The following is a 26,095-nucleotide window of genomic DNA, read 5'->3' as shown; positions in this document are numbered from 1 at the left end:
AAAAGTTGCGTGCGGTATACTTCAAATTAAAAGTTTTATAGTTTTTATAGTTTTTAGCCATCAAAAGCGGAATATATCTCAGCATTAAACAGATAAGACCCGAAGATAAGTATTTTAAAAGAAAAATAAAATGAATAAAAGGAGTTTTGAAAATTGCATGAGCAGGGAAAAAAAGATCTTTGAATCCAATGTGAAAAGATTCAAAGAACTTATGGAATCTGATCAAGTAACAGAAAGTGTGGTAAAATTAAAACAAATAGAAAGTGAAATCTGTATAAATGTTACTGATAGTGAAAATTCGGAGCGATTTTCATCCGATGAACATAGCTCCGGTGGTGAAGAAGAAGTTTTAGAGACCCCTGTAGAAAGTGTTGCTGGGGTTAATAAAATTGAAGAAATTAAATCGTGGGCTATTGAATTTAATATTTCTCGAAATGCTCTAGACGGCCTATTGCAAACTTTAAATAGAATCGGAGTAAGTGATTTACCTCTTTCAGCAAAAACTCTTTTGGGGACCAGCAGGCAAAAAACGAATATATCAAAAATTCCAAACTTTGAATTTCTGTACCTAGGAGTACAAAACTATTTTTTTGACAAAACTCTTAATTTTTTACAAAATAAGGAAGAAATTTCGATTGATGTAGGGGTTGACGGTCTTAGGTTATTTAAAAGTTCAAACCGTGTACTGTGGCCGATTCTTGGAGCACTTTCAGATTATCCTACTAAGAGCCCGTTTGTCACTGCTTGCTTCTCTGGGCATGGAAAACCCAAAGACATAAATGACTTCATGCGCGATTTTTGTGCCGAATACAAGGTTCTAAAAGAAAACGGTATTAAAGTAGGCTCCAATCAAGTTTTAAAAGCATTCAATGTTCGGGTTTTCATTTGTGATTCTCCAGCTAGAGCGTTCGTTACCGGTGTTATAGGGCATAATGGAAAAAACGGCTGCCCCAAATGCTGTGAAGAGGGAACATACAAAGAGAGAAGAGTGTGTTTTTCAAACAAGATTGGAGTCCTTAGATCAGACGAGTCCTTTGAATTAAGAACTAATATTTCTCATCACCTTGCACAGTTTAAAGAAAAAAATAATGTTTTGGAAGAAGCCGGATTCAGGATGGTTTCGCAATTTCCCCTTGATTCTATGCATTTAGTTGACTTAGGCGTAGTTAAAAAATTGATAAGGCTGATCTCCAAAAGAGTAAATGTAAAAGCAATTAATGAAAAACTCAATTACGTATCTCAGTTTGTGCCTTCTGAATTCGGCCGTATACCCAGGAGCTTAGAAGAAGTTTGCAATTGGAAGTCTACGGAATTCAGGCAATTTCTCCTTTATACAGGTATATTTGTTTTGAAAGGTAATATTAGTGATGATTCATACTACCATTTTTTATTGCTTCACAGTGGAATAAGACTTCTTTCAAATGAAAAGTCACTTAATAAAGACACAGTCGTTGCTCAAAAAATTTTAGAAGATTTTGTCAAATTTTTTGGTAACTTATATGGCGACGAACAAGTTAGTTTTAATATTCATGGTCTGCTTCACTTATCTGATTCGGTAAAAAAACTCGGTCTCGATATGTTTGGATACAAACTGTATAAAATGCAAAAATTAATTCTTATATCCGTCACTTTGTGACATTTTAGGGGGCCGCTTTATAAATTAGTACTACATTTTTTTCATACAAATTTTCAAAATTTTTTTTATGTAAATGAATTCTGAATATTTTTAATTTTTGGTTCTAATATAATATATAATATAATATTTATATAAACTATAATATGAAACTTTGATTTATATGGTTTATATTATAGAATGAACTATATTTTCATAAATAATCAATGCAAAAAAATTGTTCATGAAAATAATCGTAAATATTTATTAGAACAAGGCGTACACTTTCATTTGTCGCCTGTTATATATGTGTACATATATAAAATTATATTCCTTTTTTTAAGAATTTATTATTAATAAAACATAATTAAACATGCATAAATTTTAATTTTTATTCATCAAATATGGGTATTTACATCAGAGCTGCCTAGATTTTACATCAGTTCTGACTAATAATCGAGTCAGGTCTGATCGGTCAGCGCTGACGCATAATTCATTCAGAAATTCCAAGTCACACAATCAGCTGATCGGTCAGCGCTGACGCATAATTCATTCTGAACTGACAAGTCCGACAATCAGCTGATCGATCAGCTCTGATGCATAATTCCTTCAGAACTGACAAGTCCGACAATCAGCTGATCGGTCAGTTCTGATAGAATTGAAGGTCACTGCTGACATGAGTAAGCGAAATAGCGATACGACTAGTAAGCTGGAAATTGTATGTGTTGAAAAGCGATGGGCGATCACACGTACATGAAAATTTCGGTCAGAAAATGCACTTTGCCTTTAAAAATCTGATAGAAACTCGACACTACGTTCTAACCGAAAATTTTGTCAGTACTACCGGGCAGATGATAAGTAATATGACCGACAGTGTTCCTGCAGGGTTGTGTGGTGGAAACTAACACATTCTCAATTATCTTACTACCCCATATGCAAATTTTGCTTTGGTTAAAAAGAGACCATAAAATAAGGCCATAAGTTGGAGGAAGACGGAAGAATTTATACACAGATGTTTACATCAGATTTTTCACACTGCCCTTTACGATTTGATAGAAACTTGTAGGTAGCCAGTGACAGAAATCTCTATCAGTCTTGCCACTCAAATGATTTGTCAAATGATAGTCACTGTTCTTGCAGGGTGTTTTCATCGCATCGCACGCGGCAAGGCTGAATTGCTTCTGACGTGGCGTGGCATGGCGTGGAGGTGTTGCAAGGAAATTTAAAACAGAAATGTCTAGCAGCATAAGGAATGCATAAGAAATTATGAATATAGGCATACATACCTATAATTTCATCATACATTATTTTAAACGTCTTCCATAAGCTAAGCAAGCCTCGAAGCCTCGACAACTGAACTTTTGAAAGTCTTTTGACAAAATTTTAATTGTATGCGAGCACCTGAAATAGCTCATCAATGTCTTATTTTGATATAAATATATATTTTTAGAAATTTACATCTATTACAAAGTTCTTTTTCAGACCCCTATAAAAGATGATAGTCAGTACCTTACGCTTTTTATTTTTCAGGCATTGCTGACAAAATGAAATAACTCATGTTTTTCGGGGTGTTTCGAGATTTTTATCGGGAAATTGCGATACTTTATCCGATACACAACGGGTTATTTTTGGGTACTTTTCCGGTTTTTTTTGGAATTTTGAAGAGGCCTTTTCGGTTTTTCGAAATGTTTCGTAATCTACTCGGGACATTGCGGTCCGAAAAAATAACATTTGCAGAAGGTGCAAAAATAGAGTAGCGGCTAGAAACCTTGTGAATTTCGAAGGACCTGAGCGATATATATACAATGTAATAAAATATGGCTATTGTTCAACTACGTCAACTGGGTAGGCCCAAAAGGGGTCGAACTGTGCTAGAAATCATTAACAGCAGTCGCTTCAACCCATAAATATACATGTTTCTAAGTTTTCCAAAAATCACTTCAACCTTACACTAAGTATTTATGAAACTAAGTTAACTTGCTTGATACACTTATAATACTTAAAGCCTTAGAGTTTGTCTCTACAGAAAGACCCATCATGAGATTACCTCGAATTTCAAAGGTAGCCAGAAAGTGCGCTCAGGCGTTTTCGGCAAAGATTAAGTTAGAGGGAGTTAAGTTTACCCTTTCTCGATTTTCGCTGTGAGCCGGTACCCGTACCTATTGTGTGTTTATCCGTTTGACGGACCACAGAAAGGCTGTTCAAAATATAGTCTCCGTTGGGCCTTACTTTTTGCGATAGCGTCAGCATTTTTGGCGCCAGCAAAATTTGTATGGCCCTATTGGTTCAATAGAATTTTTTAGTTTGTCATAGACCGTAATGTATTTTTGATTGAGTAGTGAACACTTTCGTCCTTCCACGAACTCCTTCGTAAGGAGAAAATTTCAACTGCAAAGAACTGTGCCTGATACATATGTACATAGTTCGATGCTTTTTCATTAGTACCTTTTTCTGAAACCTAAAGTCTAGTTTCCCTTTCAGGAATAATTTCTTCAGTATTTTGTCTGTGAGCTTGACGACTGAAAGGTCAAGGAGTTTCCAATTTTTATGCTTTTGTCCAGTCGCACAGCAGTCTAACGGGCATGCTTTTCTATTAGTATGACTACTCTCCTCACCCATATCTTTAATATTTTTCCAATCCTAATGAAACTCAATCGCCATGCATACAACTCGAGTGCTTTTGTGTAATTCAAAAATTCTTCAAATTTTTCTATTTAAGCAACAATTGAATGGAACACGAATTTTCACTTCTACAAACTATTCAGTTTCTGTTTTTTCGTTTGTTTCGCATCAACAAAATCAGAACAACACTTTCCAATCACAGACAATTCGTACGACATTGAGCAACTTCTTCATGCATAAATATTGATATACTCTTTCAACGCAGCAATCAGCGCAGAAACAAAAGGGCAAATGAAAAATGGGGAATAAACCAGAAAATATCCACAAGAAATTGACGCCCTTTTCAGCAACAAAAACATGACCATTCGCGCATTGAAAGTTTAAAAAAAAAGCATTGTAATTTTTCATCGGAATAGTTGGCCTCAGAGAATGCAGAAAGCATAGCTATGAAATACAATAATTTGTCGCAGCGTTTTATGAAATTTTTATGCGACAAAATTTCATACTTTTTCCAAGCAAAAAATGCCGTCCATGTTATGGAAGGCAATAAAAAAAAAAACTAAATAAATAAACGGGTCGCCGGGTGCGTCAAGTGGAAAAATAAACTTCCGAAAATTCCGAAACAAGTTGACGAGTTTATGCTGGATGCACAACGCGTCCAACTGAGCCGCCACAAGTATCTACACCCCGCAAGCATTACTTACATATACATAAATACATACTATCGGAAACACTGTTCAACTAGTTTAAGTTGGCGCTATCCCCGCATGCTCCATCACTTTCCTCCCTTTGGCCTATGCTTGGCGTGCTTTTAGGCGCGCAGGCCATGCCACGAGGCATTCTTAAAGAAGGGGAAATCGTGAAGCTGCGCTGTGCTGCGCTCACTCACCATGTTGCACACAAAGTTGCGCAGCCACTTGAATTATTTATGAGTTGCATTTCTTGAAGAAAAACACGTCGGGGTAAAAATATCAAAACTATGCAAGGCTCATAAAAAGTGCACCACATGCAAATATTGCAAGGAACGGCAAAATGTTTGCACTTTTTATTTTGCTATGCCAAGCAGACATAAAATAAAATACATACTCGTAAATAATAATAAACGAACAGCTATGGACAGATGAATGCATAAAGTGATGAGAATATTATATTTAAAACATTTTTATGAAGAACAAACAGCCGTCAATGCAGCCCAAAAACAAACACTGAGTATATTTGTAGCTTGGTAAAGGAAGCAATTTGGAGTGGTGTTTGCAAGGAAATACTTAAACAAACAAAGAAATTTTGTGTTGCAGAAGAGGCTCTCAAGAATTTTGTAAGCCATAATGAGGGTAGGGAAGGTGTTGATGATGATGGCTGCACTGCAAATTTTAGTGCTCATGTGTTTCTACATCATAGCTGGGCACACCAACACAGTCTCATTTTGTCATGGTATTAGTGCGTCGCGCTCAGTTATGGTTGCCGCATTTTTTATAAATGTACTAAAAGTGGTATTTTTCGTGCATGGGTATTTTGGCCTATTTTGCTTATACCCATAGTGTAATAATGAACCTTGGAAGTTTTTAGTAACTAATACTATTAGTTTATACAACCTTTTGCATAAGAAAAATTTAGTACTTGTATAATTTAAAAAAACTTAAATTAGGAAAACTCATTTGTGTAATACCTGGGCTCCGTTTTATTAGAACCAATTCTTTTATATGCTGACCGGCCAGATGGTTACGGTGTTTAGGTCTTATTTTTTAACCGACTTCCAAAAAAGGAGGAGGTTATCAGTTCGTCGGAATCTTTTTTTTTTTTTTTTTTTTTTTTTATGTATGTTCCCGCATAAGTTTGGACCACGTCAACCGATTTCGATAATTTTGCATCGGAAAGGTAGTGTCTCAGAGGTGGTCCCATACTAATCTGGTTAAGATCCGATCAGTGGATCGTGAGATATATATATATATATTTTTTTTTTATATGAGAGTTGAAGTCGGTTGTTTTTTGCTAAAAATTACTTGTTTCATATAAGTAGGTATTTAGTCTTAAAAATAGAGTATAACTTATAAATATTATTCATTAAGTATTTTTGGGCATAAACCAGCATTTACATTTCTCTATCGATTTCTTTTGATAAAAAAAAATATTATAAAATAAAGTATGCAATGTGTGCCCTAGTGCGTCGCGCTGAGAAGCACTTTTCTATAATTGCACTGAGTGGAGCGTTTTTTTCATTTGTTTATGGTTAATGGTCGTATTACCACACAACAAGCATTTGCCATTAGCTTTTTTTAAAACCAAAAACTGTAATTGGCACTCATACTCAGACATTTTGGGCATTGATACATATATAGGTGGCAACCACGCGCTAAAATTACGAATAAAAATATTCAACGGCGAAGCATGGTGTTACTCTCATGAAATCTGAAAGCAGACTGAATTGAAATTCGCTGCGTCGTTTCTGTATACGTATAAGCGCTGCGACGCAGACGCTACTCGCGAGTAGCGTTTTGCCCAGCTATGTTCTACATACATAAGAGGCACTACTGAGCGCATGTGGTGAACAACTAGTATGCATATTTCTGCAACAACAATAATGTTCTGAGAATTATAGCTACTTGCAAAAAATCATTAAAAACCTTCAATAAATCTGGATATGAAGGCACAGCGATTTAACTTACAAATGAAGGGCCGATGAGTTCAGAAAGAGGACTTTGAGAAAAGAATTTTAAGTTTTTTTTCATGTCGATTTTTCAATTCGGAAGAAGTCTACTGCCATTACATTCCACGAGTCACACTTTGCGTGAAGATTTTCAATAAACAACTGCCACTAAAAAAACAACTTCCATTGCATCCCATAGCTTCTGGATTTAATTTAATTCACTACAGTCGCTAAAGAAGTTTAACTTCAAAAAGTGTTCCTTAGTACTTAAACGACACCTCCACAGGCCCCATTTCCATTCGCTTTTAACTTAAAATTTCTTGCTTTTGAGGGGTTTCTTGGGCCCATAAAAAGGCAATACTAACAGGGTAATTTTGGCTAAGATAGTAAAAAATCTTTCGTAAGGTAAATGGAAAACAGAAAGTCTCACAAAAAAAATGCTCTATCATTTACCAATCGTGGTGAAAATCTATTTTGAGACGAGGCACTTGTAGGTACATATATCATTTAGCTCGCTCCACCTGTCGCAATAGTGAGCAAAGCCCAGGCGTGCCATTCGAGAGATCCGAGTTCGAGTCCTCGTGCAGCGGATTTTGCCCCCTTTTTTTTTGTTATTTTTTCTTTTAACATTTTTTTTAAATAAAATTTTTATTTTTTTAACCTTGGAAGTGCTCCGCTCTTGTGCCTTTTAGCTTTCTTTGATTTCTAGATGTTATTGCTTAAAAAATTATATGCTCATATATATTTGTAGATTTCGTTTAATTTTTAGGAACTTTTAATTTTCTTCCTTTTTTAAATAAAATTTTATATTTTTTAGTTTGATTTTTTTTTTAATTTTTAGATTTCATTGTTTTCAAAAAAAAAAGTAAATTTTTTAAATTTAATTTAATTTTTGAAAACTTATTTAATTTACTTTTGGGAACCTATTTTTAATTTAACTTATTTTTCTTTTCGTTGTGTTTATTATTGTACGTTTACAGTCGGCCGGAGAAAGCCTAGAGTTCCTCAAGATACGGCCTATAGCCCAAAAATAAATTATTATATTTTTCTTTTGTTAATACCACTTATATTTAGTTTTTAGATTTTATTGCTTTAAAAATGAAACTATATATTTTTTACTTAATTAAGTTTTTAGTATCTTATTTTATTTTGTTGTCTTTGAATTTGATTTTCTTTTAAATTTTTTTTTTGTTTTTTATATACCAATTTTTTTTTTAATTTTGATTAATTTTTAAGTATTATTTCTCCGTCCCGTCTTGCCTTACCTTTTTTCTTTCGCTAGTATAATATTTACATTTTATTGTTTCTAAAGGAAACAAAATTCATTTAATAAAAAAAAATATATATTTTTATTTATTTTTGTTTTAGTTTAATTTTCTTTTTTTAAATTTAGTTTTCTTATATTTATTAGGTTTTTTTATTTAACGAACATAATACGCATATCTTTCAACTAGTCTTTCGAAAGACTGTAACGGGGTTTCAAAATAGTTGCCAGAATTGACAATTGTCTCACGAAAGACTTTTGTGGACCATTTTCCAAATGACAATTATTAGTGCTTCAGTTTATTTTTACGAGAGTTTTTTGTGTATTCGAGGCGTAAATGACAATCATTCGGGATTTCGTCTTCTCGGGAAAAGTCCTAGCTGTTAATAAGCAACAGCGGAATACTTCAATGTTTTCAATAAGTGGCTAAAGCTAGAAAGATTCGATCCGAGAAACTCTTTGCAGGGACTATCACTTAAGCATACTGCCAGAAACCAAACGATTTAGCGGCAACCTCATTGCTCCCGTAATTAAAATACTTTTGACCCTCCGATAATAATTTCGATAAAAGTATCGATAGAATTATCGAGTGCGTGCTATCAATATGATTTCAATAGTTTTAGGACTGCACTTTAATTATTTTCAGTGGCGTAACCACATGAAATCAAATCTCTTCGCAAGATAGTTTTTTTTACTTACATTGCTTAAAATTTTCGATTGGCGCATCTCTTATGTACTTAGCTTCGATTTAATCGTGTTCACTCCATTTTTTCATTAGGGTTATCGTAATTAATCTTTTTTTAAGCCAAAACACAGGCACACGTACGTTTTGCTTTTCAATACTTTTTAACGCCCTTGACGCTATAAAAATTTCAATTAACTTCACCCATTACCACCTCTAAAAGGTGTATAAAAATATCAAAAACTTCATTGCTGGCCCTTACCTTCTGTTCGTAATCCGTCATTACACATTTTAATCAGAAGCTAGCGCTCCGCCTACCAAGCATACTTCGGCTTAACGACTATCTTATCAGGACTTAAGTAAACACCTTCATTACTCGCATATCAACGCTCCGAAACATGAAGTTGATCGCTCAATAAAGGGAGTTAATTAAAGTTTTCAAAAAAAATAAAATAAATTTTAAAAATTCTTCACAGTTGCAATAACAGCACAAAGGAAAAGATATTTATCAGCTAAAAACAATTCACGGCGTAAGTTCACACCTTACAGAAAACTGATCAGTTTTATGGCAAGGAATTAAGAGTGAAGTGGGAATGAAATTGAAAAGAAAACAAAAGGCAGGACGTTTATTATTTTTTATTTTTTTGTTAGATTTGCGGATTTTTGCATTTTTTTCTTTTTCCCTGGATGTTAATTAATTGTGCAAGGCATATTTTTATTCCCGAGCACACTTGTGTACAAGGGTATATTAATTTTGTTCACATAACGGTTGTTTGTAACAGGCAAAACAAATCGAGATAGATATAGACAAATGTATACATAAATGATCAGAATGAAAAGAGAAATCGATTAAGCGGTGACTGTCTGTCCGTCCGTCCGTCCGTCCGTCCGTCCGTCCGTCCGTCTGTGTACACGATAACTCGAGTAAAAATTTAGATATCTTTACGAAACTTGGTACGTGCACTTCCTTTGGGCATACGACGGACGGTATTGAAAATGGGCGAAATCGGACAATAACCACGCCTACCTCCCATATAACGGTAATTTTCAGAAATACGAAAACTGCAATATTTTAGTAACTACTGAAGATAATTCACTCAAAATTGATATTTACGATGATTGTTAGACGAAAAATAATAATATTAAAAATTTTTGGAAAATGGGCGTAGCCACGCTTACTTATGGTTACATGTGTATATCTTGGTAACCGCTGCACACATTACTTCCAAACTTGGCACAGTTGTTGGCCCTGGCACAGCATACCAACCGGCCGAAAATTTTTAAAATCTGACAATAACCACGCCCACATCCCATATAACGGTATTTTAGAGAAATACGAAATCCTCGATAAATCAGTTAAAAATAAAGCTAATTTATTCGAAATTGATGGTTGCAACAATTCTTTACCAAGAAATACGTTCATGATAAAATTTTGGAAAATGGGCGTGGCATCGCCCACTTATAACCACATATATGTATCTCGCTAACCGTTTTAGCAATTTGTACCAAACTCGGTATGGTTATTGTGCTTGCCACGTAAAAGCAAACCGTTGAAAATTGTTGAAATCGGACTAAAATTACGGCCGCTTTTCATTAACGGTAAATTTCAGAAATGCTTGAAATTTCAATATTCTTCATATTTATACACCCCGGCTTATCATGTAGCGGTAGCTTTCGGAAAGGTGGAAAACATATATTTAATACTTGCGCCGGGTATTTAATGTTCGGCTCCGCCCGAACTTAGACTTTCTTACTTGTTTTAATATGTTAACTAATATTTTTTTCCAGTTTTATTAGGTTAAATGTCAGAAAATATTTATGTAATTTTCATTTTCTTTCCAACCTTTTCCACCATGCGCTGCTACCTAATTTCGACAGCCAGCGACTGGCACACACAAGCGCCATCTGTTCCGCTTATCTCATTTCGGTGGCATTTCTTTAGCCATCAGCTGGCAAAACCAACCGACCAGCTTCTTGTTTTAAGTGTGGCACACAAAAAACCAGGCACAAAAACAAAGCATTGTCCAGCTTTCAGCAGAAGCAGCAACAGCAGCTACAATGTCTTATCTTAAATACACTGGCATTTCGTAGTCAACTTCTCTCTACTGCATATCTACACCACCGTTACACTCTGCATTCGTAGCTCCACAGAGCGTGTATAAGAACAAGAAATTGAAGGCAAAAAGTATATAGCTCGCTTAACCTTTCCATAAACGCTTTTGACTTACGCTTATCGAACTTAAGTGGTTGTTAAGCGGAATGCATAAACGACTGGGTAAGGATGGTGAGGCAAACTTGATTTCTTGTATACTCGTGCAAGCAAATGTAGAATGGTTTAGCCAGAGGAAGGTGCGTCTGCGCACTGACTGGACAGCAGGTCGAAAGGCTAGCGCAGCTCTGACTAGGGCAGAATCTTGGCTGTGAGTGCGTGTGGGACTTGAGTACCAGCAAGCGGTTACTTTTCTGAAGTTGCGACCGCGTTTGCGTTTCATGAAACCGCGCATGCGCACCGCACACTGCACCCACACACATTGAGGACCCATTCAAATTAATTCGATGCTTACCGGCCAACGGTCTGAACACTGAAGCATTTGATTTGTGCTCCTTGGCTATTCCTGTTTTTCTTGTCGTGGCTTTTGTAAACTTTGTCATTTTGCTGCTTATAAAAGCCTTTAAGTGTTCTATGCCAACATAATTATTATTCATTTTTTCTGTGTTTCGTTTGCTGCTGATGTTCTTTTGGATATTTTTTGCCCTCTTTGGCGTACCGAACGCGTTGGCATTGATCGAAAAAGACAATCAACATAATATAAGTAACATTCAGATGGGACAGTCCCATCATTTAAATGAAAAAAAAAACGAAAAGTAATTTTAATAAAAATTCACTTCAAAAGCTACAAGCAGAAAGCGGCGCGGTGCGCAAATACATTTTATTATTATTTTTTTTTTTTGTTTAAAGGGTGGATCGAATAAGTGCCGCTGGCATGGCGGTCGTTTTGTAAACACAGTAAAGCAGACGAGCTTAAAAAAAAGGTTTTACAAGTTAAAGAAAAAAACTTAAGAAGAAAAAAACTGTGAGAAGAAATACTCGAATATTTTCAAGAAAATAAAAATAAAAATATATTTAAAAGCCAAACTGTCCCCAAAAAAATCAACGCTTTCCCATCTGCGCTACAACAAAAGTGCTTTCATTGCAGCTTAAACCCCAAAAATCCGATTCTTCTCACCCAACTTTATCTGTCTAATGCCACTTTTATGACTTACTTTCAAGTCTTTAACATTTCTCATCTCTGTACATCTCTATACGTCTTACTTAATCTTTCGAGTGCCACAAACACGCTCTTTAAACCATAAATTTTTCTAATCTTTTTTATGTCTTTAATCGAAGATTGATCAGATTTTTATTGGCAGCTTAAACACTTCATTTGCCGTGCGCTTGCGCTGCGCAGCGCTTATGTATGTAGCTTTCTCAATTGTCATGAGGTCTCTATTAGTTGGCTTTTGTTGCACACCTTTTCTCCTATTTTTCATAGACTTTCGAGGATTTAATTATATTTACCTCTTAGCTTTTTATTGCCTCCGCTTATGTCGTTATTCATTAATCTTGACCTTTTGACCTTCCAGTCGGTCTGCCGTTACTGCAATGCAATTAAGATTACATAAGTGTATTTACCTTTTCTCATTTGTATAGTTTTCTTCCTCTTATTTGTCAGCGCACGTTTACATTTTAATTGTTAATGTGTTAATTTGTTAGTGTCGATGCAACTGTAATTTTAGATAAGTAGTTAATTCAATATTTGAATAAATGATAAGATAAATGGCAGCAGAATTCCTAGTAATTGTTAAGCAAGTGCACACTACTTCGACGTTATTTACTTGACACTGACTATTTCGGTTGTAAATTTAAATATTTAGTAAAATAAAAGTATGAAAATGCTGTGGGTTTATGTAATAGTTGGTAGTCAAACTGAATATATGAATTAGTTTAGTCTATCCACTTCTTGCTTAGAAGTTAATTTCTTAACTAAGTAATTTTTCCATTGATTAATTCGTCACGCTTTTTTTTAAATGTTTGGTTAAGATGATTCAGCCAGAACTCACAGGGGGGAGCAGGTTAGGGGAATATGAGGAAGTAAAGAGCGCTCAAGATATTTTTTAATATTTCGAGTAAAACTTTTAGTTGGTTGAGTGGTCGAAGAGGCTTCCTCCCCAGTTTTTCGGCGACCGCGTTTCCTTCCATCCCGCTGTGACCTGCTATACAGCAGTGTTCCCATGTTTTGCGCTGAAAGAGTTAAAGAGCATCAACAGACTCATTTATCAGCTTTTAGGTAATTATGCTATTGGATAGAGCATGGAGTAAAAACCCCGTATCTATCTAACCCAGCTATTTTTCAGTGAATTCCTTTCCGTGTCTTGAGACTTCAGCTTCTTGAACCACAATATGGCTAGGAGTCCATCGTTTCTTGCAGTACTTTTGGCCACCAGACTACGGAGAAATAAGCGAAAATCGGACAGACTCTCAAGTGGTGAAGCCATGCTATTGGTTAAGATTGCCACCGAAACAATAGCTGATGCTCCAACTGTACTGTATGTACTTATTTAGCTAAGGGAGAGCGGGAGACCATTTTTAGAAGCTAGGATCGAGTTAGCGTATTAGAGGATGTAAGGATTACCTTTGATACGAGTATTTATGTATCGGTCTCAATGAACCAGAGAGAGATATGCGTTCAGGCCAATGAAGCGGGGGCTCTATGTAGATTTGACCATTTTACTCAATTGGAGGAGTCAGAAAAGGGGCTGGGCTTTATTTCGAGCTTACTACGATGTCAAAAATTACTACGCGAATGGAGTGGGGCGAAGTTAACATGACCGTGTAATAGCCAGGTTAGAGTTGACCATGGCTGGAAAGACCAGTAACTTATTACGCGAATTGCTTTAAACCACTGATGTGCATTGCCTTGCCCGCGGGCAAAGCTCTTTTAAGCTTTCCATATATATTGTATAGGCGCATGCAGAACAAGAGCTCTCTCTGCCCATCGCTGCTTGAAACACAAGAGCGCCTGCGTTTTCGCTGCGCTAGGTTTGTGCGGGAAATGCATAGGTCGCTTAAACAGTACTGATGTCGTTTTAATACTATTTCATATAATCTGTTTTCTCGACAAGATAAAAATATGTAATAATTTGTATCTACTGCCTCTAACGATATGCGCCACTGCATGGTAACCGAGTTGAAGGGAAGCTCAACGAAAGTTTACTATTCAGTGGGCTCAAGTCCTTTTTAGTTTGTTTGCACTTTCTCAGTTCATAGAAGAACGTCTTGGGGATTACCTCAGCCACATAATTTCTAGCAAATGTAATTATATGTGTACATGAACATAAAAAAAGTTATATGTCGCTCATCTAATCCGGCTGCACAACTTCGTCCTAGCACTTTTTCCACGAAGTTCACAAAAAATCCTACGCCGTTGCCATGAAAAATCGGGAATTTCCAAAAAACTCACGAAAATTTTACTGCATGCAAACATATGTATATAAATACTAAGTATGTGCGTTTGTACTCCAAACTATGTAGTGGCCATAATTCATTTCGTGATCAGCATCAAGCCTAATGGACACTTAATGACTCCAAAGTGAATGATAAATGATGACCAACCATGGCAGTATTAAAGTATTTTGTAACAAACAACAGTGGAACACACAAAAACACAGCAAGAAACATAGCAAACGCATTGTTTTCGGCACGTTGTCAACGCAACTAATCCGATCCTGCAATGGTTTACCTACACTTCAGAAGCAATTCAGGCTCATGAGTAAACGTATACCCCTACGTATGCAAGTGATTCAGTGAGTGCATGCCTTACTTAGTGTGTAAAGAATATTTTGATAGGAATTTCAGACAACAGCAATCACAGCGCAGCGATCAGCGAAGCGAAACTTCTATGGAATTTTAAATATAAAACCATAATGGAAACGCAGGGAAGCAACTTGTGTTGCATGCCACATGTGTAGTGCGTAATTTAACGTATAAAAAGGTGAAGAGAGTTCAGAGTTCACTTATTGCTGCAGCGGATAACATACCACAATTTGCTCACATTTGTAATGAAAAGGTACGAGTACCTATGTGTTGCAACAAATGTTGAACCAATAAAACGCATAATTCAAATACGGTGTGGTGTTACAGATAAAAAAAAAACCTACGTATTTATATGCATACGCCATTATTCACGCTTGGATAGTTATGTGTGCGCAAGCGGGTGAGGCACGTTTAACAGCGTTGCAGTATTAAGCAGGTGGCAACTACTCAGGTGTCAAACGAAAAAGCACGTGCGAAACAAATTAAAAACCCCTAAAATGATATATATGTAGACAACAAAATATATGTCACATGGTATAAACCAAATAGCCTTATCATTCTTACCAATATCAATTTTTTTGTTTTGATCATATGTAACTCCCTTTAAGCTGGTTTTGTTCCGTGTCGCTTGGAGTGAGCTTTCAGTGAACAATATCCGATAATTTTCTGAATAACAATGTCATCTTGTTAACTAAAAGTTCCAAACTTACCTTCGATTTTCGCAACAGTCTCATGAAGTATATAACTGTTGTCTGCAATTGGAAAAAGTTGCAAAAGTCGTATGTTTTCCAACAAAATTTCTTCGAAATTATATCTTCATCGCATTTATTGTTACTATAGAAATTTTATCAGTGCCTCTGAAAAGGCAGGGCGAACCACCTTTCCAGTTGACTCGAAATAAATTCGCTATAAATTATAGCTTCAAAATACGAATTGGCAAAAGAGTGGACCACTTCACGAGCAGACATTGCAAGCCTTTTTTAAGCTTACTACACATTTTATTTAGACCCACACATATCAACCCTGTTCTGAATGCAGTCGGAATGGACATTACTTAAAACCAGAAAATGGGCAGAGAGAGGGTTTACACATAAAATTTACAAGAAGCATTAAAAAGGTCTCACGATATACTGGATGTTCCAGACAAACCGTCCACCCCTTCTGAAATGGTGGAAAATGTTTTTTTTATTAGAAAACGCAAAAATATGCTGTATCTTTTGGTCGTATCACCGACTTCGTGTTTCGACGGGAAGCGGGTTAAACTGACCGGAAGTCCATTTCGCATTCTGCGAATAAAAATACGTAACTTTTGTTTGCTTTTTATGGAAAGTGTCCCTTTTAACCTCTAAATGACCTTCGAACTTCAACTCGTCTTGAACTTCCAAAATAGGCGATGATATTTTTATTGGGATACGAAAAATTATGAATCTCCAAGTCGGGTATGCTTTATATTTTGTTCGTGTTACTGGCTGCCGGATTCGACAGAGCACTGCCTTAAGTATTGTCCATGGATATCTTCTACTTTGTATGGCCGTATTTACAATGATTACGGCCAAAAAAGTTCCATGATAAAAGCTTTTTACAGCTTTTCCTTGGACGCAGACAGAGCTCTTTGTGGTCGTTACTGATTTAAAATCCATTAAAAGCCTTAAAAAGCTTTTCTTCTTTGTTTTGGTCATGGCCATTTCAAACTCAGAGCTCAAGCGGGTAGTAAACGTTTTCAGAGGGTCTTAAGAGTGCGATGGTAAGGAAAAGTTTACCCTTTTCGTATCCATAAAGAACCTATAAAGATCTTTAGAATACTTGTTCTACAGAATATGAATTCGTCGTCACTGTCTTAAAGGATTGAAGACCGGCAGATCAATAGGGTAAATTTTTCGTAATATATGAAGGCTATATGCGGCATTGCAAATTAAAAAAAATATTTTCCCAAAGAACACGATCAAAGATTGCTTCGAGATGAAATGTAATGTTGTAAGTAATATGTATTATCGGCATAACTTAGACAAGAATGCTACAATAAGATGAAAAAAAGATAAAAAGCTGGTCCTTTTTTTCGGGGAAAAGAAATAAAATTGAAAGGAAAGAACAAAAAAAGTTGAAAATCGTAAAATTTTTTAATGAAGGTTATGGCATTGATTTGCACTTATTTTTAGCTCAGCTTTTTACAAGCAGAAATGTTTTTAATGGATTTTCACCAGGCAACCAATGACAAAGCTCGGTTTAAAAAAAAAAACAAATTCGTTTCCTTAATAAAAGTAGTCATACAGTTCGGAAATGACACAGGCGATTCTTGATCATTTTCTGATTTACAGCCTAGTGTAAATCAAGCATTACACACATTCAGGTGGTAATAAATTCCATTGCAACTTTATTGCAAGTATTTTAGGTGTCCACACCGCCTGCAGACAGAAATCTGATAGTCATTTAACATTAATTATCACACAGTTGGAGACTTTCAACTTAAAAAATAAGCCACCATATTCACATACTTAAGCGTTGAGGTAAATATGTGTGAAAAAATTTATTTAAATAAAATTTCGGTTCACCGTTCGAGCGCCAACCGACAGATTTTAGGACTCTTGCTGGTGTTTGTGGCACGCCGTGGTATGCCGCATGCCCCGCTGCTATCGCATATTTATCATTGGTGTTCACAAACAATTACTTTAAAATTTATTTATTTATTTTTTATTTTTATTAATATTTTATTCCCCGTTTCGAATGCTTTTATTTTTATTCAACTCTCATAACTTCTTCAATTGTATTGTTGCTTGGTTGAGGTAGGTGTGTGTGACAGCGGGTTGTCAACGATTGATAAAAGTAAAAGAATAAAAAATGAACTTTAGAGTTCCCGCATTCGATCACATACGCTGTTGTTTGCCCAAAAAATTATAACAATAACAACAACAAACACAAGCGTTTAATATGTGTAGCTGTTGCCTTTTGTTCGCGCGTTGAATTATTGCCGAATTGATCACATTTATTGAATGCACAGCCCAGTGTCGTACTGTGCGCTAAGCAAAAAAATAAATAAATAAAAAATGTTGTGGAAAACTCCTTTTATTGTGGCCAAATCTTTTGTATACAGTTTCCATTATTCCATGCTTTTGTAGTCGTCGTTGGTGGTGGTGGTGGGGAGGTTATATATATCGGCGGAGTTGGCACTTAATTGAAATGTAGCATGTAGATACAAGTTGTCGCTTAACAGCAACTCGATGTTAACTTTGATTCACACACGACATGGCGCACAAAACTTAAAAAAAAATAGAAAAATCGAAAAAAAATTAAGTCATTTTTATTAGTAAAGACATTTGTTATTCGCCAGAAATTTGTGTGCTTCTCAGCGTTGTTCGCTTTCTGCTCCCCCAAAATCAGAGGTTTCTCATAAACGCACTACTTACTCTTACTTGTTTTTCTTTAAAATTTTTTTCTTTCACACTCGCTATTTTTATTAGCCGCATATTTACTTTGTTAATTGGGTTTCTCAAGCCTTTGTCATTGGCTAGGTATTCTATTATTTTTTACTCTTTTTTAAGCACTTGATTGGACCACACACGCATGCGCCCTTCTTGGAAGAGTTAATTTGAAGATTTTTTATTGCTTATAAAAATATTTGTTTCTAATGAATAACGCTGATGATTATGTAGTTTGTATATCGCTTAGCTTAATGATATTTTATCCGTACATATGTAGGCAGCTACCCAAATGCCATTAAATTTCGGCGCTGAATGTGTTTTTGAGCAAAGAATGAAGTGCCTTGAGGGTACATAAGTATTTCCACTTGATTCGAAAGCAATTAAATAATCAAAATATTGTCAATTTGAGCTTTTATTTAATAACTAAGTCTTTAATATGGCCGCTTTTATGAATATTTTGTGGCGCATAAAATTGTATGATAATAAAATACTACTTTATTTCAAGCAAGCATATTAATCTCCATTTTAAGCAAATTAATGTAAACAAAAAAAAACATTTATGACCTAAACAGATTTACTCGTATCTACAGGTGTACTTTTAAACCAGGGAGCTGATATTGATAATAATGTTGTTCAAAATCACTTTTTGGCACAAACTTAAACCAGCAACATAAGATTCCTTGTTGATTCTTATTTTTTCCTTAGACGTCTGTATGTTGCTCGGCGGTGCTGAGATGTGTTTTCTCAACGTAGGCAACTACCAAACTCGCAGTAAATGTTGCGCAGAGTATCCTCAGCGAAGTTGGTATACTATATAAGGCTTGTCGTGTACGTCAATAGATCGGTTGTAGTCAGAGTCTGAAATTCTATGGTTGGCTGGTTGGTTTCACTGCTTCCCGAATTGCCAAACAGAACTTAATTAGCATTTGGTAGCGCCATTTTGCGTATCTCTCGTGATATTTTATTTCACCGTAACTTACCTGTACAACATTTCTGTACAGGTCAGTAGAATAGTTAATGAATATGTTTGCTGCTTATTTTAGCACTGAATTATTCGGTTAGCTGTTTAATTTGGCCTTTGTAATTACATACACTGTTTTTTGGAGAAGTCAGGCCAAAGCCCCCGTCCTTTTCCACAAGTCTGGATCTCTGATTACCTCTACCATGCGTGTTTCAGAAAGTTCGGAGGTATTTATGTTTTTGGTTGAACCCGAGAAGGCTTCTTGACTTGTTTAACTTATCGCGTTGTTGGTTTTGCTGTCATTGTAGTGTAGCGGCTTATCCTTAAGTCGTTGTCAAGCTCAACTAACGGGAGGCCCAGGAAGTGTGCCACTCCCACTAAATTGGACCCGAGGAAGAGCGGCGTTAGTTAGGTTGGGTTTTGGAGGCAGGCGAAGATGTGTTGCGAGTCGTGAGGTGACTCCCCAAATGCCGGTACATCTACATTTTTCTTAATCAGGCAGCAGTTTAGCCTGCTGCAGTATACAAAGTGAATTTGAGCTATGGTGGACCGAGTCTTACGAGTTCTGTCTCGTCCATGTCTGCTGACTGTGTTCCCAGAACGACATTCACAGGCCGCAAATTGGTGTAAGTCCAGACCGAATCGCTGTGAATGGCGTGTCTGGCCGGTCGGTGCGCTGTTGGGTTCAGAGGTTGTTTTATGAAACTCTGAACTTCGTCAGTAATTTCGTACACATGCCCTTTGACATTCCTAGGCGAGGGCTCTGTGGCGCCCTACTAGGAACTGCTTACTTAGCATTGTGTTGTGTTCCTTGCGGCTGCATTTTGGAGTCGTCGCAGGTGGTGCTCGGTTTACATAAGATGGCGTTTCATGCCGGCCCGGAGTGCCATGCTTTGGTAGGTCTGTAGCTTGATCCACTGCATCCTGCTAGTCCCTGGCCAGCACATGGGCGCTGTAAAGTTTAGAACCGGCCGGACCAAATGCTTTGTATCCTACCAACAACATTTCTATGTCTTTTTCCCAAGTACGCTATTGACGATTACGTATGCGCGCGTCGAGAAACAGTCATTCTTCGTTTGTTCACAGGCAGAATTGGTTCACCATCGACGTTTATTCCAAGCTGTAGTCTATCCGTGTAGTAAAAGGGTTGCCGAGGATTTCGTAGGGAAATTTCGGGAAGAAGGGAGAAAGTTCAGAGAGGTAACCGTTAACTTTCGAGCACAAGCCATCAAATCCATTCCCGGACGCCATTATCGAGCAGTCGTCGGCGTAAGAGACTATCGAGACTCCCTGTGGTGGCTGAGCGAGCTTCGAGATATACAATACTTCAGCGCGATAAGAAAAAATCTTTGAAAAATTACCTTTTTTTCCAAGAAGAATGAAGAAGAGGTCTCAACGAAGATTTTATGCAATTAAGCTAAAAGATGAGGATAATTTAGGAGCACGTAGGTAAAGGTCTGAAAAAATCTTCAGCCACTAAGTAAACCCTTCACAAGATAAAACCCAACCCTTTTTTATTTTGTCAGCCGGGTTTTGAACGGGGAACCAGAAGCTGTTTCTTGGTCCTCGGACAAGACCAATTAAAAAGGAAAGCCGCTTCTCTCTGAAAGCATGAAAAAAGGTTCGTAAAAGACGACCTCGATCGTACCTTTAGCAAGTTTTTTAGAGAAATATAATTTAATTGTGTATTCCAAAATTAAAAAAATGATAGTGGTCGCTTTCCGAGTTTGAACAAATTAATTTTTATAATCCCAAAAATTCGACAAAATTTTAGTGGTCGCTACCAAGTTTTTAACAAGTTAATTTTTTAATCGCAAAAATTTGATAAAACAATTATCTTTATCTGAATAAGTTTCAATACGCTGTGTTATAGCAGGTCGAAGTCGGAATTTGCTCGAATTTTTGCGCTTTTTTTACTAAAAAAATTTTCAAACCCTGGTGCGACTCCTAAAAATTTGGACGTGTTTATTTTGTACGTAGAATAATTTAGAAATTAATATTTATAATGACCACCCTAATGTACACTTATACGTGTAGTTCAGTCAAAATGTTTCCCTATCAACTTATTCTACTTGAATGCACTTTACGATTTGTATCTGTCTAACTTTAAAGAAGAGAAATAGCGACCATAATCGAAAAAGAGGCAACCGGCAGCGGTCTTTTGCCTGATTGCTATCTTTAAAAGCAACGCAAGCGAAATGATTTTTATCGCAAACAAACAAAGGAAAAAACAACCAGAGACAATCAAATCAAACAAAAGTTAAATTTTATAAAACTGAAAAAAAATCTTAAAATTTTTTGCATCCTTTGCGAATTAAAAAGCCCGCAGAATAAGTTAAAAGCAACAAATCTGACAAAAGAAAGAATGAAGCGCAACGAAAATAAAAAAAACGCTAAAATTTTAAGTTAAAAAGAATAAACTAAAAAGTAAGCGAGAAAAAAGTACCAACTTAATCCGCTTAAAACGTATAGCAGCAACTTGGCTGGAGTTTACATACCAATTAGGACATAAAATGGACAGTTGAGTAGCAAAGACAAACAAAAATGCATTTATATGTATGAATTTACAAAAGTATTTAAAACGCACATACGAACCTATAAAGGCCCCATATTAAATAGAACAGAGGGTCCTAAGTAAATACAATGCGCACACAAATTGCGTCGAACCTGTGACATTCGTGGACACATTTGCTGATAGGCTGATACAGCTACATACCCAAGAGTATCTACCTACCTGTGTTAACACAATGAATGCGTGCCGGCCAGTAACGCGCAGCTAAAAATATACAAACTACATACCTACATACATATGTATGTACGCATATTTGTTACCCGTATTTTATTTTATATTTTTGTTGTTGTAAAATATTTTTCGATTGCTTACATTGCGAAAGAACCCTACGCATTTTAATACCGCAAATCTTTGCCAAGTCGCAGGACGTACGCTTAAATAAAATGCTCAAATGGAATATTTTAATCAATTAGTCTTTATTTCCTAGTTAATTAATTGATTGATTAAAATACTGATGTTACTTACTTTTAATTTTCCCAATTTATTTTTTATAATAGGAAATAAGTTCCGAATTATATCTACACAAGTCGTTGTAAAAATTGGAAAAATTCGTACTCCCAGTATTATTCTCAATTTTTCGAGCTCATTCCGTAGACTGAATATATTTTCGCAGAGAACCAGGATTTCTGTTCTAGCATAAGGAATTAAAGTAGCACCTTTTAAGGCCTATACAATTTAGGTATCAAACATGTTGTATTTATCGACCCGCCCTAATGAATATCTAATACTAAAGTGGGAGTAAAAGGTGGAAAGTGCTGTATAAATGTCGCTAAAGCCTTCTTTTCACGCTTATTGTGGAAGATATTGAGTTTACACGACAGTTTGGTGTCTACTACGAATCCAAGATACTTTGTGCTTGGCTTTGGTTATAGAGTGGTCTCCCTAATTTAGTTATGTTAGGCGAAGTTCTCATTTCATCAGTTCTTTTAGATATATGTAATACCCTTTATTGCCGCAAAAGCTTTGCCATTAAGCAGATTGTTCTACTAGTCCTAGCATTGCGGAGATTCCGCTAGTCTAGGTAGCTTGAAGAATAATTATTCTTATAATTATAATCTGTCTTGCCTCCTGAAACCTCTTAACTGCGGCTTCCACCACGGTGGTGTGACATAACTCTGGTACTTTTTAGAGCATTAAAGGCAGTAACAGACATGGTTGTTAAGTGATTATTGTTTTTTTTCCACGTTGTCTGAATTTCGTAAAGGTCTGGCCGTCCGAATTCTACTTTCGGCAATTTCTTTAAAACCGGTTTAATGTGCTAGCTTTCAACGCAGGAATATAAAACCCTTTATGTGAATGATCAGAAAAAGCGTGCAAACACTGTACTTTCAAGTTTCTTAGTAGTAAATTTTCTACTAGCTTTTCAATCACAATTTGAAGTATTTTTGAATAGCTGTCTAATGTTTACATCCCAGGACATTGACCTGCCAAAAAGTGAATAGTCAAATCACGCATTGATTATTTTTCCATACATTCCTATCACTCTGTCTACCTGCATATTTCGGTACTACCGTTTTTTTTCACCTTTTTGACAATTACTTTTTAACGTTACTTACATGACTTGCAAGTTCTTCCCTCGGTGTCCTGTTCACAGTCAAAGTCATTATATGCATTCAAATGCGTACAATTCAAGTGTTTCACAATAAAATGCGCACAAATACCATCAATGGAGGAACAAAAAAAATTATGTAAGCTACAGCTTCATTAAAATAGAACACAAATTTTTATTTATTATCCCGCCAACAACAAGTTCATGCCCACTTTACCGCTGTCGCATACTTTGTTCTAAGCTCCCGCGGCATGATTTAATTAACATCAAGTAGATTTTTATGATGCACTAATTTCGGTGAAAATCAAATGAAATTGTTCCGTTTAATAGTTGTATTCACATACCTATGTATAGCCTCGCGGCCGAAATTCTACGACCCTTTTGGAGTTTACTACAACAAACGCATAACTTTGGCTGTTGCTGCTCCCGCGCATAAAACGAAATTCCAGCTTCAACCACCCTCCTCATTTTTATGTATGCACATTAGGGTGGTCAAAAAAGCAGCAAAGTCGAAGTTTTAATGCTCTCACCTTCTTGGATTGTGCTACTGAAAAAATTGTTATTTTCACATATAAAATACATGGAAAGCTTTAAGCGGCCTTTAAATATTTTTTGATTTCGAAAAAAGGTAGGTAGGTTAAGCGAGCATTAAAATGTCGACTTTACTTTTTCCAACATGCATTTTTGGACCACCCTAATGTACATACATACATACATGTACGTGCTCTTGGCCAGCTCTTTACAGATTAAGTATTTGGTAATTTCGATTTTTATGATTTTTAAGGCATTTTTCCTTTTCTAATTGCTTGCTAGCGCATTTTCCATTTTATTAATTTTATTCGTTTTATCTCTATGCCGTGCTGCGCTATCAATGAACTCACTTGTTCCCAGCCCTCCTGCCTGTTTCGGTTATTGTTTCCACTGATTTGGTTGTTTTAGCCTAATTACAGATTGTTGTGTCGCCGCTGCCGTCGCCCTGTGCCATCGCCCTCGCCCTCGCTAGCTATTACTGCTGCTATACATGTATGTAGTACGTCCGCTTTATGACCATTCATCAATCCTTTGAATGTACTAGTACGAGTAAATACCAACCAGTACAGATAGCAACACTAAGAATTGCCTTCATCGCGCGATTGCTTTTTCTGTATTACCCTTTTTCGGTAGTTCTTCTCTTTCCTATTTAGCTTGTGTTTTGCCTTGTTGCTGTTATTTTTGTCTAATTTAATTGTTATGGTTATTGTAATTCATTGTTGTTGTAATCATTTACTCCGGCCGTGTGTGCACCTGTGTTACTTTTATTACATCACTACCCGTTTTTCTACCTGGCTATCGCATGAATCCATTTGCTTTGCTTGCGTCCCTCGTGCGGACGCTGGCTGACCCTACACTACATAGTTCATTTCACTGAACCGTATCCGCGTCCAGCTGCAGTTCGTTGTCGTTTTTAATTTCCTTTGGTTTTGGGTATTTGGCGGGGCATCGAGGCATCGCTCAGTAATGTGGCAGAGAAAAAAATGGTTCCTCACACTGGCGCTCGCATTTAGTGCGCACTGTTGGGATTTATTTCTTTTTTTTGCATTCAAATCTCCCGATGCTTGATAAATTCATATCATTTTCTAGCTCTGCTGGTGCTTGTTTCGTTATGTTTCTGTTTTTTTTTCCACGCATTAATTTTTGAAAAATTCATTTGGGGGCGTGGATTTTTCCGCATTTGCATCTGCAATTACAGAGTTTTGGGTTCGATGTTTTCTTTAAGAGGCCCATTTTGGATGGCAATTTAATGAAGCTGTGTTTTAGCACCTACCAAAATTACTTTTCTAGTTTTTAAAGGAAAAGGGCTTCTTATAGCAGCCTAAAGCATTCACAGCGAGTCCTGTGTTTTACATATATAACTGAGGTATTTAGAAGGCACTAACGATGAATTCGTCTTAGAAACCTGCAATTATAAAAAAATTCATAATTAAATCGGAAAAATCTTTGGAAAAATTCTGCTTAGAAATGTCTCTGTAAAAAATGATGAGTAAAACCATTCCAAAAATTTAAGTTCCGAACTTTCTGCAAGTTTTCATCAGAATTTTGCTCAACCTATTTACCTTTTTGAGAAAAAAAATTAGCCAGAGAAAACAAAAAATAAGACTAAAAAAAAACGTCCGTATTGAAACAAATCTGTGTACATAAGCTTTGTTGGGCTAGTGTACTTATATATAACGATATTTAAAATTTTTTCTCTTTTGTTAAAAAAAAAAACACAAACTTTCGAAAAATTTAACAATTTTAATATGGCCAAACAATTTTGAAATTTTTGTTGAATGCACATTTCCGTTGTCTTAACATACAAATCCTAATCTCATATTTTTTTTAATATTTACGCATTTTAAGCTACCTGATATGTATGTATGTAAGTATGTTTTAAAAGTTACGTACAATAAATGTTTGTAATTTTAGTGTTGGTCAGATCGCGGTATTTTTTTTTTTTAAGTTAAATCCATATACATGCATACATTGATGTACATATATGTAAGCACTTGTATAAATATTTGTATTAGCATAAAAATGTACTACCATACGCTTGAAGACATACAACGAAAACGCTCTCTCGTTGCCCCACTAGATATGATTTAACAGAGCGCTGTTGGTTGGTAGAAAGTGTGGATGAAGTTATGTTGCTGCTACAAAAACTCTGCAACATTTTACGTAGTAAAGCAATTGTACTGTTTATAGCATAACCCCACGCACTACACTACAATCCACAGCTACATGTTGAGCAACATTACATACTCATAAAAATTACCAACTGAAAAATGTTAAAAAGTGGATTAAGGCTGGTTTCGTAAAATGTTGCTGCACATAAGAATTGACATTAAAATGTGTCAGAGACTGAATTATTTCGGTGCTGAATTTTGAATTTCTACAAAAAAA

The sequence above is a fragment of the Rhagoletis pomonella genome, unplaced genomic scaffold, assembly GCF_013731165.1.
Source record: "Rhagoletis pomonella isolate Grant_MI unplaced genomic scaffold, Rhpom_1.0 Rhpom_scaffold_00008, whole genome shotgun sequence".
Classification (NCBI taxonomy): Eukaryota; Metazoa; Arthropoda; class Insecta; order Diptera; family Tephritidae; genus Rhagoletis; species Rhagoletis pomonella.
This window is presented reverse-complemented; position numbering follows the sequence as displayed.